General features: G+C 44.0%; 1 long non-coding RNA gene across 1 annotated transcript; it reads left to right on the forward strand.

Annotated features, from left to right (window-relative positions):
- Positions 1-3,095: 3,095 nt before the first annotated feature.
- LOC143411349 (uncharacterized) lies at positions 3,096-6,922 on the forward strand. The gene is made up of 4 exons (XR_013092860.2): positions 3,096-3,168; positions 3,799-3,863; positions 4,752-4,930; positions 5,028-6,922. It is a non-coding gene; the product is annotated as an uncharacterized LOC143411349 (long non-coding RNA).
- Positions 6,923-16,155: the final 9,233 nt, after the last annotated feature.

Consider the following 16,155-nt stretch of genomic DNA (forward strand, 5'->3'; position numbering starts at 1 on the left):
ACTAACTTTTACATTGTAATCAGAGTTTTAAATACCTGTATTCATTATTATTTCCTATTATGTCACACATCATTTTACTTTCCAGTCTGCATAACCTTTCTTAAAATGAATACACTATAATTTACTCAAGAATTTCACTATTTGCAGTTATTTGATTTTCTTCTCAATTTTATTACCTCAAACAATGCCAAAATGAAGAGCTTGGGGGTGTACGAGTAGGTAAGCGTAATTTCTTAGGCTAGATTTTCCTAAATACAATTACCAGGCCAAAGTTCTGTGAGTATATCTCCTGCCAAATCATTTTCCTTTTAAAAAACTGAGTCAATCTATGGTGTGAAGAGTGAAATAATAATAATAATAATAATAATAATAATAATCTAATATTTATTACACTTTGGCTAGCATTTTCCTATTATAACTTTAAAAATTAATTTACTAATTTCTTGGTGAGATTTTTTTTTTCCACTTTCATGCCTGTGGCGGTCGTGCGGGTGGAGCCATGGTCTCAGGGGAAGGTCCTCTGGCTGTTGCTCGGCCTTCCCACGGCAGCGCTCCTGCTCTTTCCCACGTGAACTCCTCCTTTGAGTCGGCTTCTCTCGCTCTGCCCTCTCCTGTTTTCTGATCTGTGCCTTCATCTCTGTCTCCTTTGGAGCCATCTCTTCTGCTGTGGCACCTCAGATGCGGGGATGCTCTGCTCTGCGCACTTTCTCACTCTCCTGCTAGAGGAGCCCATGCTTCCCCGTGGCGGTGAATACCATTCACAGGTGCATGACTTACACTCAGCCAGGTCTCTTCTCAGACTCGTGTTTCTCATTACCTATGGTATGTCTCAGACTGGACATCTCAGAGCTGAAATTGCTGAAGCTGAATTCCTAATCTCCCCAGATGTGTTCCTCTCCCTCTTGCCCACCCAGTCATGGCATCTGCACTCACTAGACGCCCAGTGAGTCCTACCTCACTCCTTCTTCCCCTCCCCTTGTTCATCAAGCCCTGCCCCCTGACCTCAGGCCTGTCCACTTCCCTTCATGGTCACTGCTACCTGCTCAAGTGGCCACTGCCATTTGTCTGAACTATTGTGGTTTTTAGCTAACTTCTTTTCTGCTCCACATTCTACTTGTCATTATGCAGAGAGAAGACCGTTTTAATAACAAAATTAGACTGTCTCTCTTCCCTGCTTATAATTCTTCAAAAGTTTTCCATTGTGTTTGTAATAAGACCCAAGTTCCTTGATCTGACTTGTACGACCAGACTTGGTTTTCCACTGCCCACGTCAATGACCTTCTCTATTGCCTCTCTCCCCTCTGCTAACCAGCCATTGTGATCTTCTAGCCTTTCCCCAGAGTGACAAGCACTGTCCTCCTTTGGGGATCCAGAGGTACTTGGACCATGTGTCCCCTGTGCTCTACCTGGATCTCTACTTCTCGTCAGTCAGATCTTGCTTTAACACCACCTGTCAGAGAGAAATTTCTGCACCTCATCAAAAACATGTCCCCATCCTTCTGATTTCTACAAGAGCCTTTGTTTCCTTGACAACCTTCATTGCTGTTTGAAACCATGGCTCATCACTTTGCTTTCTCATTATCTCCACTCTGGACAGGAAGCTTCATGGGTTGAGGTCCTGTCTGTGGTATTTGGTGTCCCAATGCTGACACAGTCCCTAGTGTAGGGTGCACAGTTACTGAATGAGTGCACACCAAAAATATTTTATTTTATCTTTTGGACAGCAGGGAACCACTGAAAAATTTCAACTGTTGGTCTGGTGTTTGGGAAAAAGAGTGCTGTCGGGTCATCTGGCAGAAGCCTGGAGAATGGATGACAGGAGTGTATAATTGGAAACCAAGGGAACCACTTAGGTACTTATTGTAATCTTGAGGCTAGAGATGATGAGCATCCAAACTAAGGAGGTAAGACATCGCATATGCTAAGCCCAGTGCTGGTGCCAACTCAGTGGAGTCCATTTAGTTTGGCAGCCAGCAAACTCGCTTTGTAAAAGCTGATTATTGCATTGGCAGGGGCAGAAGATGCATTACTTAAGACTGTAGACAGGATGAGAGGCCGGAGGCAGGCAGGTACCGCTTGTGCTTTTGGGTGCTGCGAGGGGATGCAGAGAGGTAGCAAGAAGGCAGAGGTCATCCTACGGGGAGCAATTGGACCACACACTCTGATTCCTTAGTGGGGCACAGATCTAGGACAGAGGGAGAGGCCAGACACAGAGGGAAGAAGGAAACCCCTCGGTGGGCAAGCCCAGTTGGTGCGAAAGTGTGGAGTGCTGGTTCCATTCAGCCTTGGGCTTGCTTGGCGGGGGGTGGGCAATGCTCGTTCTTCTTTGAGATTGAAGAAGGTGTGATGGTAGTTGCTGCAGAAGCCGCTGGCAGTGCTGCCACTGTTGGTGCTCCTGACCTTCCAGCTCAGTGCAGGCTTCCGGAGGAAGGGGTGTGAGTTTGGTTTCTCTAGTATTTCCCCAAGCACAGACCTCAGTTCTGAGCTTGGAGAAGACGGCATGGCAGGTGACCACAGGAGCAGGGATTTAATTCAGCCAGGGGTAGTCACCTGACTCTCTCTAACAGTGGAGCTCAGCTGACTTGTGTGGTTGGATTTTTTGCTTGAGAAACCACTTACAAGCCAAATGCACAAGATCTGTAACCAGAGAGCTAGCTTCCTTGCTGCCTGTAGGTATTTCCACTACTGTGGTTCTCCGCATTCCACAGCTGGGTGGCATGATGTGAACTTCCCAGTGACCAAACACTCCAAGCCCACCATTCTCAGTAGACGTTGCCCTCCTGTCTGTGAAGTTACTGAAATACCAAGAGCACGGCCCATCAGAGGGAATGGCTGCTTTGCCTGTCCTACCTCATGACCATGCTGTGTGGCCAGGGCCTCACATCAGCTGCCCACCAAGACCTTCCCACACGCCTCCTTGTTCCTTCTCAGCCTCTTAGGCAAGGGGTGAAGTGCGGGGGGCGGGGGATAGGGAGAGCCTTCGTCGTCTTCACAGTCATCTGTACAAACGAGTGCAGGTTCCAAAAAAGCAACCCGCCCACGGAAGTGTTCCTGTAAGTGACAAGATCTCCGGGGCAGCACTCTGCTCTCCAGGCTCCTCATTCTGACGACGGTGGGCTGCCTCTTCTTGTGACGCTTCCAACGTGGGAAGAAACAAAGAACACAGAGGTTTGGTCTGCCTTGTGCGCTGCGCTTCCTTTGCTCTGGCTTCCTGTTGAAGAGGGAGGATTTTGTTCCCACCGTGAGAGTCATTTTATCTGGATCCCATCTACAGAATTGTGTTCAGCGACCTCTGGTTAATCTTGGTTGGCTGTTATTACTGGCTGAACAGGCTCAGGCAGGAAATGGCAGCTTCGGGAGGAAAGATTCTTTAAATGATAAGTTTCAGCAAAAAATACCGAGTAGATGCATTTTTATTTATATAGCTGTGCGCTTTACACTGTAAATGCATATAACGTATATATCCATCCTATTTCTTTATGTCTCTTCAGCTCAGAAAAACTCCCTTTTCCTTTTCTTGTTTGTGTTTGGGCTTGACTGGGAGTTGCAGACTTCAAAGTGGGAAAGGAACCCTTGGAGACTCAACGTGCAGAGCTCCTGCCCTGCTGCGGATCTGCACGCTCACCAAGGTCTTGCCCAGGGCGACATGCTTGCAGAGACCTGGCGCACAGTGGAACCTCCCTAATTATAAGTGTACATTTTCACAGACAAGGGGAGTTAGTAAGCAGTAGAGAACACAGTGCTAATTCACATATGCTAATTGTTTTACATTTATAACTTGCATCAATATTCTAAAAGGTGTTTGGAGACGTGATTCAATCTTGTGGATTCTACTTGTGGACTTTTGAACATGCCTGCCTGGGGTGAGTTATCCTTCAGTACCAACATGACCCCAATAAAGACGCAAGAGGCTGATAAGCCCAAAGCTCAGCAGGCAGAGTCTCCAGCAGGGGCCTTGGCACGGTGAATCTCACCTGTCCACCTGCACTGTGGGTATGAGATCATTCTACACATTTCAGAACTAGGTGGCACCTCTGGGACACTCAGCAGGATGATCCAGTCAGGGCTGCAGTGACTTCTGCACCATCCCAGAGTAGTAGTCATGCAGTGGGTCTGGGTGCTCACTTCCAAGTTCACTGATTTACAGAGGTCATGAGAAAAAAGTTCACATTGGGATGGCTATCGTCATGTTGTGCTTATTTCCTCCCAATCTTTTAATTGTGGTTTGACAGAGCTGGAGCCCAGTGTGTGGTTTTACCGTTGCTCATGGTGTATTTCTTCTTCCCATCATGAGGACGGCAGGGAATGTCTGTCCAGCATGATACCCACTGGGCGGGGTACCCAGAACCTATCGGTCTGCTCTCCTGGTGTTCGGCATTAATAATGCTTCATGCCAAGAACTTCTCTATTCCAGACATGCTTGTGCCTCAGTTTTTGTACCCATCTCTATTTCCTTAGATAGATTTTGAGAAGTAGAATCAATTTCAGTACATATTCATTAAAAAGGTATAAGATAAATATAACAAATTATGGACCTAATTCACTTCTTTTACTTAAGTAAGTTAACCCAGGGCATTTTATCATTATAAAAAAATTAAAAAAAAACTTTTTGTTAACTTGATAAGAACTACATACTATTCAGTCCTTTGAAACAGTTTCTGTTTACAAGTGTAATTATTTGTCATTATCCATCTGAAAATTTCCATGAATGGTTTACTGATGCCTGTTATTCTTTTATTTTTTAATTATAGTGATGGCGTATATTTCACTTGACCTGTCTCAGTTATTTGCATGCTTGGCTGCACAGAAGAGTCACCCGGGTGCTTTTAACAAGCATGCTGATAACAGACCCTCCCCACTGTGACTCGGCTTTGATTGCTCTGGGTTGGGGTGCCCACATCGGCACTCTTCAGCTCCTCGGGTGACTCTGGTAAGTAGTCAGAGGTGAAGACCACAGAACCAGACTCTCTACATACTAACCTGCTATCTTGTTATAGTTTCCTGCTTACTTTTTATAAACTTTACAGATACTTGCATTTCTTTACCGTCTACACATGGATGCCGTGGAGTTTAAGGCATGCATTCAGAAGCCAACTGCTGGGGCTAATCCTCCTTGTCCTCCATAAATCTGTCATCCTGAGCAGTTGTGCCCTCTTCCACTGCCACGATTTCCTCTGCAGTCCCGTGGGATTCCATCAGAGACTCGCCTGGTGTCTTTGTTAGAGGGGCTGTGTTGCTTGGTTTGTGTAGATTATTTATAATGTCTGGTAAGTATGGACAATTCCTTTTCTTTTACCATTTTTTCCCATTGGTTTTACTCTAGGTCATTTTCTTCCCCTAAGATCAGGTCAACATGGATGCATATTCTCTTAAATTTTAGTGTTCTATTTCTCATTGCTGCGTACGTCTGTATTTCACCCAGGCTTGGAATGAAGTTGATGTAGAAGGAAAAACAAATCCATCAGAAATGTGAGGAGCCTTTTCCCTAACTCCTAGTTCCACCTAAACCACTTATTTCTGATTTCAGAATACACGTAAAGTTTGTTTTCTGATATTGTCTCCTGGCTTTCAACATCAATGGTTCTGGTAGGTGCCTCAATGCATTTTTGAAGCAAGTCCTCTGCTTCACTTTGCTTCATCAACTTGTGCTTGTCTGCACATCTGCACACATTTCTTTCTTTAGTACTGGGGATATAACTCAAGGGTGCTTAACCACGGAGCCATATCCCCAGCTCCTTTTTATTTTGAGACAGGGTCTCACTAAGTTGCTTAGGACCTCCCTGAGTTGCTGGCCTTAAATTGGTGACCCTCCTGCCTCAGCCTCCTGAGTCTCTGAGATCATAGGTGTGAGCCACCACTCCTGGCTGATATGGGATTTTTGAAATGAGCTTCCATACCAGTCTGAGAAAGCCCATTTTGGTAGAAATTGCTTCCTCCCTGATTACCACCTCCTGTCAGACGTTCCCTCCTTTCTCTGATTCTCACATATGTTGGACGTCAACCTCATTGTCTGAGTTCATGAATTCTATTCAAGATAAATGAAAGGAATTGGATAGTAGCAAACACAACAGTAAAAATTTCATGAAATCCATCTTCAGGGAAGAGTATGGACATCTTCCTTGCCTCTGTCAATTTCCATCATCTCTTCAGGAGCAGTCTGTAGTGCATAACTTGCTTTCAGGAATGACAGCATCAGCAAACACGGGACGGGGGCGGGGTGGTTAATGCTGGTGGCGTCCCTCCAGATATTGGAGGGTTGGGTTGTCTGAGTCACCCTTAGTTTTGTGCTCCCTCGTTTTAATCCCAAAATGCTCTAAATGCCAATAAATAAATAGTTATTAAGATATATGGCAATCCTAAAATACCAGGAGGCTTGACCCAATTTAGAAGGCTGTGGGTATCTCCATTCTTTACATAGTGTTAATTGTCACCAGAAGTCTCAATGGAGGACGTATTTTTTTGCTACAAATCTCTGTAATATATCCACAGTGCACAGTTGTCATTTTTAGGCATGGGATCGTTCAAGTCATAAACGCTCATATTTGCAAAGGCACAGGGAAATCGGGCACTAGAATGGAAGTCCACTGCCAAATGAAGCTCCTGGAATAGAGGACTGTCTGTTGGATGAAAGAAAAGTTATTTGCCGTGTTAGGCAACAGTAAATGCATGAAACGGGTCACTGAATCCCGAGACAGTGCTTTAGTAAGTATAATATCCAATCTATATGAAAAGGCTGGACTGCAGAGTTTTCTAGGTGGAGTCAGACGTCTCCTGGCCATAACAGAGCTACTGTAGGTTGTGTTACTACTTGCAGGACACTGGGGTAGCCTTTGGTGCAATGAGGTGGTGTTGATTGGATTTCTGTTTGCGCAGCTTCTTTCAGTCTTTAACCTGCTCCCAGGATCATCTGAGCCTCAGGAAAACCTAGCTCTCTGGATTCTCTTTCTCATGGGGATGGGATAGAGATGGGGGTGGGGTGGGAATAGAACAATTATTTGTCACTGACTCCAGTGCTGCAGGAAGCTGCCTGGTACTGCAGGTCACGTTTTTCTTGTTTACTGGCCGTGGACCTTTCTGTTGCGTAGTTCTTTTGTTTCCCTGAGTGTAATCTCTGTTGCACATGGAGTTCAGACAATGTAGATGACCCTGTCTTCAATGCACAGAGTTCTCTGTCAAGATATTGTTGTCCCTCACTGGGCCCAAGTCCCATTTTAGTGCAAGGGAGGAAAAAAAAAAAAGAAACAATAGAGACAAATTTAGACACTGATGGGAAAAGAAATGCTGCTCACTGTCCACCCCAGCCTTTGAAGCTACGCCCAGGAGGCCACTTCCTTTAACCTTCCCAGGGATTCCCAGCGACCCAGAACAGCCTGCACAAGCCAAGGCAGACGACATGATTAACATGTGCTCACGCTTATGTGGTAAGTTCATGTCCCAGGCATCCCTTCCCATAGAAAAACAAAACAAAACAACAAACCTTCACGTATTCCAACAGAAGCGAAATTCATCTCTCTGTTAGGCTCTAGACTAGATCCTTATCAACTTTTATTTTCCCAGCCATTACTGGCCAGAAGTAAACTCAAGATGTCAGGCCTTTCTGGGCTCTCTAGCCTGTGTCCTCTGACCGTGTACAGGGTCATTGCCAGGTCTGTGCTCCCCAGCCTACTCCCATGCTGAGCTGACAGCACCGTCCCATGTGACTATGTGCTCCCTGCTCTCCCTGACTCTAGACAATGTAAATTGACCCAGTGATGTGCAGAGACATTTATCAGCGGGTAAGATGGATGACCAGTTTTGAAAGTATCCAAACTGGGGGCTATTTTTGGTGGGATGTGTGTGTCTACTGCAGTGGCCTAGATAATAAGTGCAATAAGCAATAAGAGTGCAATCTCTTCTTGGACTGTCTTGTTAATGAACTGTGAAACTAGACAGATGCAGTCATAAATACATAATACTATTTCACATGGGAATAAGGCTGGGCTTGAAATCATCCATTTTGTCACTGGGAGGTCTCATTTTGGTAGGACATCACTTTATTTTTAAAGGTCTTTAAAGATTATATACATATTTAGTGGGAATTATGATTGATATGTGCATAGCATTTGCACAAATATCATGTATCCAACTTTTAAGCCCATTAAAAATCTCATAGAGAAGGTTCTATATATGTATATCAGACACAGTTATTTGCACATGTATATGGACCAATATACTCTATTTTACCTAATTTAAGTGGGTGTAGCTTCTTGACAAGTTTTCTATGCCTGCAGGTTTCTCCCTACTATTATTGCTGGTGGGGTAATTTCCCTTCAGGATTTTTCTCCGCACTCTCCACTTCCTTCACATAGGAGAAAGAGAATAGCTGGGGGCAGGGAGGAGAAAGGTCAGTAGCAATCAGAGGCATACCATTGAATGAAGAAATTGTGAGACCAGTTCTACTAAAACAAAATCCCATGTTTGCATGCTTCTTCTTGATCCTGAAGAAAAATACAGCTGACTGATTGTAAATACTAGACATAGTTAGACACAGTCACTATGTCTAAAATGGCTTAACAGAAAAAAAACTAAGGGAGGCTTAGGAACATGCCAGTACCCTGGGTTTGCATGGATCTTTTATAATTTTCCTAAAATACAATCACTTTCTGGTTTCTCAGAAAACATGATCCCACCAAATCCTAGACATCTTTTACAACAGAATTGAGTGCATTTCATTTGACAGGCATTCCAAACTCTGTATAAGGAACACTCAAAATTTTTAATCTCTGAATTTCTTTCCTGCTCCTGCTTTTAGCTTTTGTGCAGCATTTATTTGGTTCTTGTCCGACATAATCTTGCCAGGACAGACCATAGCTCTGTGCTCAGCCAGTGCCTGTCTTCTAGAACATTCTAGCTCTGCTCTACCTCTTCACACTACATGCCTCTTTTCATTTCCAAGCTTGGTAGGCTGCATCTTTTTCCTCATCCTTCATCTTGCTGATTTTCCTCTCTCTGGGTTGTTATCAACCCTTTTATTATAACTGTACTATTTACTGACAAATTTTTGCAAAGTAGAAATGAAGTCTTTGTGTTACTTCAAAGGAGAGAAAGCAAAGCTGTGCAGCTAGTTTGGGAGAGTCGACTTAGGGTTCAAAGGAGTCAGGAACTTGTGCTGGATTTACACTGCCTAACACAGCAGCTTAAGGCGCTATAAAGGTAGTGATGAATCCGCTTTAGACTTTTTATTGCATGCTCCTTTTATAAGTTACCTGTCCCTCCCTTATGACAGCATGTATACAATCTGGGGCAAAAGCTTATTTTTGTGTCTTAAGTTCTCTTCTCAATCATGGGCTCGGTAGTCACGGGAGAGACAGAGCAATGTGCAAGAAGGGAGAGGGAGTTGAGAACAGGGCTTTTCAGAGGCTGGTGTTGGTGACTGTGACCTGGATGCTCCCTTCTGTGGGGCTCTCCTGTGCAGCACCTGTGGCCTCTACCCTCTATGGGTCACAGAAACGCAAACCCCCCACCCCATGATAATCAACATGGGCTCTAGATGTTGCTAAGCATCCCCTGGATGGCAGAACCTGCCCCCAATATGAGAACCACTGGGCAATGACTGCCTTCTGGAGCTTGTTGTCACAGCATGAGTCCCCTGGTCCTCATCCTGGACCCATCTTCCCGACCCCTTTGCAGACTTCATTTCCTGATAGTCATGCTCAAGCATCACCTCTGTGGACAGAGCTTCCCTGACCACATTTTCCCAGGTAGTGCACCATATCCCAGCACTTCCACCATCTCCTCCTTCCTCTCCTGCTCACTTTATTTCATAGCGTTTATTCCCACCTGAACTTGCATTTCCACTGGCTTGTTTGTTCTTGACCTCATTCTCTGGAACTCAGACTCCTTGCGGGTGGAAGCTGTAACTTATTCATGACTGTATTGTGCGCTGTAACCAGCGTGTAGGAGGTGGTCTGGGAGCCGCTGGTTGGATGAGTGAGTGAGTGCCGACCACCCTGCTGCAGGCAGCCCCAGAATCTGGAACTTCCTGCTGGAGAGAAGTACATGCTGGAATGTGCTTGTGTTCAAGGCTGGAGTGCCCACAAATCTTTCACTTTCTATTCATGTCTAACCACGTGATACTACAAATTCTTCCCACCGTCAAGATTTATAAAAAATAAGAGGTTCTCACATTCAAGTTGACTAGGTCTTTGGTAGTTAGTGTTTCTTCCCATGGAAAAGAACACTGTGACACTATTGTTGTTCCCTTTTCCTTTGCTAAATCGTTATCAGGGTGCTTAAGGAAGTGATGCTGGTGATTCAATCAATGATCCCCTCCCTTGGTCACCCTCAGTTCGCTCATAAAAAATATTTATATATACATGCACCCATGTGTAACAAGAAGGTACAATCTTACTCCTTTTCTCCTTTTGTTCTTACCAACACAGTTTCTCCCTGGAGGAAATGACCTGTGGGAGCTGCTGCAGAACATGCTAGAACTCTCCCCGCTGCTGGCATCACCAGGAATGTCCTTCTTGTAAATAGAGGGATGCTGGTTTTGCCAACATCCTTGTCTTCTGTGTGGAGCCCAGGACACATACTTTTATGATCTCAAAATGTGCAGTTTCTGGAGGGTATGAAATGGCTCACAAGCAGGTCTACTTTGGGTTGTTTTCTTCAAGCATCTACATATGATCCATGTATTGCACTTAACTGTTGACGACAGGTGGCTCTGTGGTTGGGGCAGGGTAAGGCCAAGTAAGCTGAGCTCACAGACAGCCTTTGCCATCTACTGACTCTGCTAACCTGGTGAAGACACTAAGTCCCTTGGCCTCGGTTTCCTCATGTGTGAAATGAAATTGCTGGATATTAAACGGGACTATACTCATGAAGTCCTGACACAGTGCCTGGAACGCAGAAAATTCTCAAAATGGTGACCTTTCCTATTGTTGAAATGCAGTCTAATCCCACCTCTGGGATAAAGGAATCCTGTAAATGCTGGCTAAGAATATTTTCTGATTTGATGGAACTCAATTCTGATCTCTAGGTAGGGAATGGAAGGAATAATAAGAAGTTCTTAATTTTTTTTACATTTTATATAATATTCATTATCCTCCTTTATGTAAATAATATTTTCACTTTATGGAAAGTTTGAAAAATTTTAAAAAAATATAACAGAAATAATAAATTAATTGTACATCTTCAACAATTATGTGTATTTCTTTCTCTATGTGTTTAGACAAATAAATAAACTAATTTTTAATTTTTCCCATTATTAATTAGTTAGTAGCTATTTGATAAATACATATGCACATATTCTGTCTCTCACACACACACAAAAGGACCCAAAGTAAATCACTTCTGTCCCACCATCCAGGCCTATACATTTAACACAGTGTTGTATTTCTTTTTAGGATTCTGCACATACCAGAGTTTTGACTTTGTTCTAAGTCCAATTTTTGTATTGTGATTTTTTTTTATTTGCAAAACAAATATACAGTAGGAAATCAGAGCCACACGGGAAACATCCCTAAAGTGACTTAGGTGTGGTGTCAATGTTTTGTGAAGTGGGAAAAGCTCGCCACAGATTGAGCCAGCACTGGGTGCTGACGTTGCCTCCCAATACCTCCTGTTGTGCCCCTTTCAGAATTTAACTTCACCAAACCTCAGTCTTCTTGTCAAAGAAACAGGGCTAATAATGGATCAACTGCAGAGGTTACATGTCTGAGGCAGGTAAAGCCCTTGTCAGAAACCGGGTCCTGGGCTGGGGATGTGGCTCAAGCGGTAGTGCGCTCGCCTGGCATGCTTGCGGCCCGGGTTGGATCCTCAGCACCACATACAAACAAAGATGTTGTGTCTGCCGAAATCTAAAGAATAAATACTAAAAAAATTCTCTCTTCTCTCTCTCTCTCTCTCTCTCTCTCTCTCTCACTCTCACTCTCTCTAAAAAAAAAAAAAAAGAAAGAAAGAAAGCTGGGTCCCAACATATCCTTTGTTTATATTTGTTTTTCACACTTTTCCCTAGGCAGGACCTCGAGGGAAGCAAATCCCAATCTGCTTGTAATTGATCAGCAAAGAGAATTCTACTCCACCCCTCCTGCTTTCTAAGTTTGGAGGGAACCTGGAAGGAGCATTTCTAAGTGTACAGTTGAAACCCTGAGTTGGGTCATCCCTAGAAATGCCTACTGCCCACCCAGGAGCTGTGGACACTAAGCTGAGGATCTGCAGCTCAAGGTGGAAAGAAACAGGGAGGTTGGTAATTTCTAATTTTCTGGAGGAGGAAAGTGCAAGACTGAGCTCCCAGGTGCAGCCACCAACCTGACACCAGAGCTGAGCTTTGTGTTGGCCACTCGGGGTCAGCCAACCCCCAGGCCTGCCCAGTATTAAATTTTCTGTGTTGGGATTTCTTATTTGAAAAATAAGATTCTTTTTGTGAAAAAAAAAATGTTCAGAAACAACAGCTGTAAACAATATTATTGTTATAAAGAATTTCAGAATCTTGAAAGCATTTGCATGGGTCTGGTTAATAATGCTGAGATACTGTCTCTTGTACCCTCAGATGATGTTCCAATATGCTGTCTGCCCAGGAATTTTTATAGACCCCATCAAAGATCCCTTTCCATTTTAATATCACGACTGTGTGTTTGCATTTAGTTCTTTCTTAAACAAGGAAAGCTTTAACTACACCTGGTGGTTTCCAGCATTGTATATGAGTTGCTCTTGGCTTTCCCCATTTCCCAGTTTGATAAGGTTAATGGACAGTGCGGACACCAATATGAGACATGTGTTGCTGAGATAGTTCATAATTCAATGCTAAGTGAAAAAAACATGGTGGCATCCTACGTAAAATCATCTCAATTCCATATTTAGTGCTCTCCCATACCCCATATGCAAGTATTCAGTACATTGCCATTGGAATGGAATGAATTAATCACATCGCTGGAGGGTGGGGCTCTGACTATTTCACATGTTGTTCCATAAACTATTCAGTATTTTCCAAATTTCCTCTAATGAACATGCAGAAATGTTGGAAAAGAATATAACTTTACAGAGATCTTTTCTCATTTCCTGCATGATTAAAGGATCCCTACATTTCTTAGAAATTGTGTCTATTTTATTCACTGGACTGTTTGTAACACAAAGGTCCTTTCTATATGCACTTTAAAATTCATTGCTAGATTAGAAAGAATTTGAGGTTGGGAATGAAATCTTCTGTTGTCAAATTACCCCTATTTAAGAAATGCTCAAAAATATCATCAGTGATGTACCCAACTGTGTCAGAATAAAGACAATGATGAACAACTATTAATAAATAGTTCCTTGCTCTCCCTATCAAATTCACAGTATTAGCCAAAATTGATCTTCCACTATTACATATAAAAATTATAAAATTCACCCAAGCCAAGCTCTTAATGGATTATAGTAGTGACATTGACATGACTAAAGTTTTAAGTATGAAAAGAAGTGCTGTCCTGACTTCCATCAAGATATCCAAATATAAACAGTTCTGATGTTTCATGCATTCACCTCAGCTAATTTTAATTCTCTGCCATTATTAGTTAACAATTAAATCAGCTCTGATATGTGCTTGTATGATTTTTTAAATTAAATGCCAAAATTTCATTTACCTGAAAATGCTTTAGTTTACTCCCAAGGTTCTGACTGGGTGTTCAAATCTACCAAATTAAGCTGACATTTGTGGTTCTAAACATATCATTTGTGATCGGTCCCAGAAAATGCAAATAAGGCACAAGATGTGGAAACTATTAATACATTAGGACCTAAGACCTAGACTCAAGGCACATATCAGATTAGGTGATGCAGGAGCAAAACAGCATTGATGGGAATAAAAGGAGGTGCATTTTCATGACAGGGTAGAGGAGACTAGAGCATAGGTGGGCTCTCACAGGGCAGTGTGGTTGGAGATTCTAGGAAGCCAGGCATCAGCGCCAGGTGTGAGGTGTTCAGTGGCCAAGGATCCGCCAGAGCTGGAAAGCAGCCTCCTGGTTGGGGACATGTGTGCTCCTGCAGGCTTGTAGACATGCTCATGAACCTCCCCTGTTAGCAGGGAGCCTGCTTCACAATTCCAGGGTGTCACCGGGCTCTCGCTCCCGGAATAGTACTGGTCCACGTGGAAGGACTGGGTGCAGCCTGAGTAGTCAATCCTCCCCCGCCCCCGCCCACAGACAGCCCTCCTGAGAGCAGGGGGTGAGCCAGTCAGTCAGCTGGAAATGACCAGTGGTTCTAAAAGTCCTTCCCATGTAATGAAGAAAGGATATGAACCGACTGCAACCTCAACCAGGGAAGAAGTTAACGTGGGGGAGGAAAGCATTCTTGAGAGAGCAGCTGGTCAGAGGATAAAGGGCAATGGGAGAGGTTAGGGTGGTCCTTAAGGAAAAAAATAGTAGTTGCAGGGATCAAAGCCACCAAGGTAGCTATAACCATTAAGACACTCTAAGAAAACACTCTAAGGGGAAAAGAAGCAGCATCTTGAATAGAATACAATATTTTAACATATACCAACAAAGGTCCGGTCAAGGGCCAGATGAAAGGCGCAGCTTTCACTCCAGAATGTGGATGCACAGCGAGGACCTGTCTGAGCAGAGCATGGAGAATGGCAATGAGCCACCCCACCCCACAGTGTGCCCCAGGGAGCTGCACCTCAAATGCAGTGCTGCATCTCTTGCTAAGAGCTTGGACAAAACGTCTGGCAAATGGTCAGGTCTTCTGCCAAGTAACTGGATCTCACTCTTGCTAGAGGAAGAACATTGTTCACTAAAATAGTTTGTCTTTTGATGCCGAAGGAAATCAAATTGTAATCAAGTGCTGAGAACGGACTGAAGTCATCAAGGCTGTCTTGCTTCAGATTTGGCAAACACATGTTCCCAGGCTTATTAAATATGATTTATGTTTACAAAAGGGGAGGCTTTATTACATTGGAAATTTGCTTTAAATAATGGCTAAGTGAACCACTGACAGAGCAGCCAGGATCAGAATCCGTGGTGGCTCCCAGGAATCTCATGGACAGCGAGAGGTGCACCCACAGGAGGAGTTCAGACTGCGTCCAAACAACCCAATAAAATCAGAAGGACCTAGGCGAATCGTGAAGCCACGGTCCCACCACATTAAATATCTCAGAGACACTACTGTGGTTTTTGCTTTGCTTTGGTGATGGTGTGGTAAGATTTGGCCCGAGTGGATACAGCCCTTTCTTCATAGGGCATGACTTCCCCGTGTTGTCCCAATAATTCAATCCAAACTAAAATCAGATGACAGTGATTGAAGGCTGGCTCTACAGAACTTGCTTTCAATATACTCCCTCAGTTAATCCTAATATATACCCTGAGTTAAATATGCCAATATCTAAGTCCCCTGTCCCCCGGTTTAGGAATCCAGAATTGAGGCTCGCATGTTTAAGTAATTCACCCCAAGTCTCACAGCTGGGAAGTTGCAGGGAGATGTACGTTCAGGTTGAGCCCATATTGGACTCTGTCAGCCAGGCTCCCTAAACTATCAAAAACTACAGTGAGAAAAGTTTGTAGCTACTACCAAGCCTTTCCTGGGAGCTGCTGTGCCCAGGAAGGCCACTTCTGTCCTGACAAAGTCAAGCAGAGTGCTGAACCTGGGTTCGTGCCTCCCGGTACTTTCCCTGAGTTGTCTCTTGAGGAGCACAGGCCCTGGGTGGCCTCAGTCGTCCACACAAGGTCACACCTTTCCTTTGCCTTCCTGGACCTGGTGGCAAGCACTGACCATGGGAACAGGGCTTTGAACTGGGCAAAGCAGTATGAGTCAGGAAGGTTCTCCCGCCTCAATAAGGCTTTTGAAGTTACAAAGTCAGAGACGTCCCTCTAGGGTTGTAAGGAAGCTCTCATACCTGCTGGAACGGGGGACTCGGAGAGCAGCAGGAATTTCTTCTTGCCCCCAACATCCACAGGGGAAAGCGTCTCCCAGAGTTGAGGGAATGATCCTGTGATATCTGACTCACTGAAAGTGTCATTTGGGTCTGTAGGGATACATCCATTTTGGTCAAAATGGAAAACCATGGGGAAGAGTGTCTCTTCTTCTTTTTAGGATGATGTTCAGTTGACCTTGACGTTGGTGAAGCTATTGTGATAGTCAACTTGTATTCATCCTTCACAAGTGACTGACATGAGAAGAGCTGACCATTGACATAGAGATGGT

The sequence above is a fragment of the Callospermophilus lateralis genome, chromosome 12 (assembly GCF_048772815.1).
Source record: "Callospermophilus lateralis isolate mCalLat2 chromosome 12, mCalLat2.hap1, whole genome shotgun sequence".
Classification (NCBI taxonomy): Eukaryota; Metazoa; Chordata; class Mammalia; order Rodentia; family Sciuridae; genus Callospermophilus; species Callospermophilus lateralis.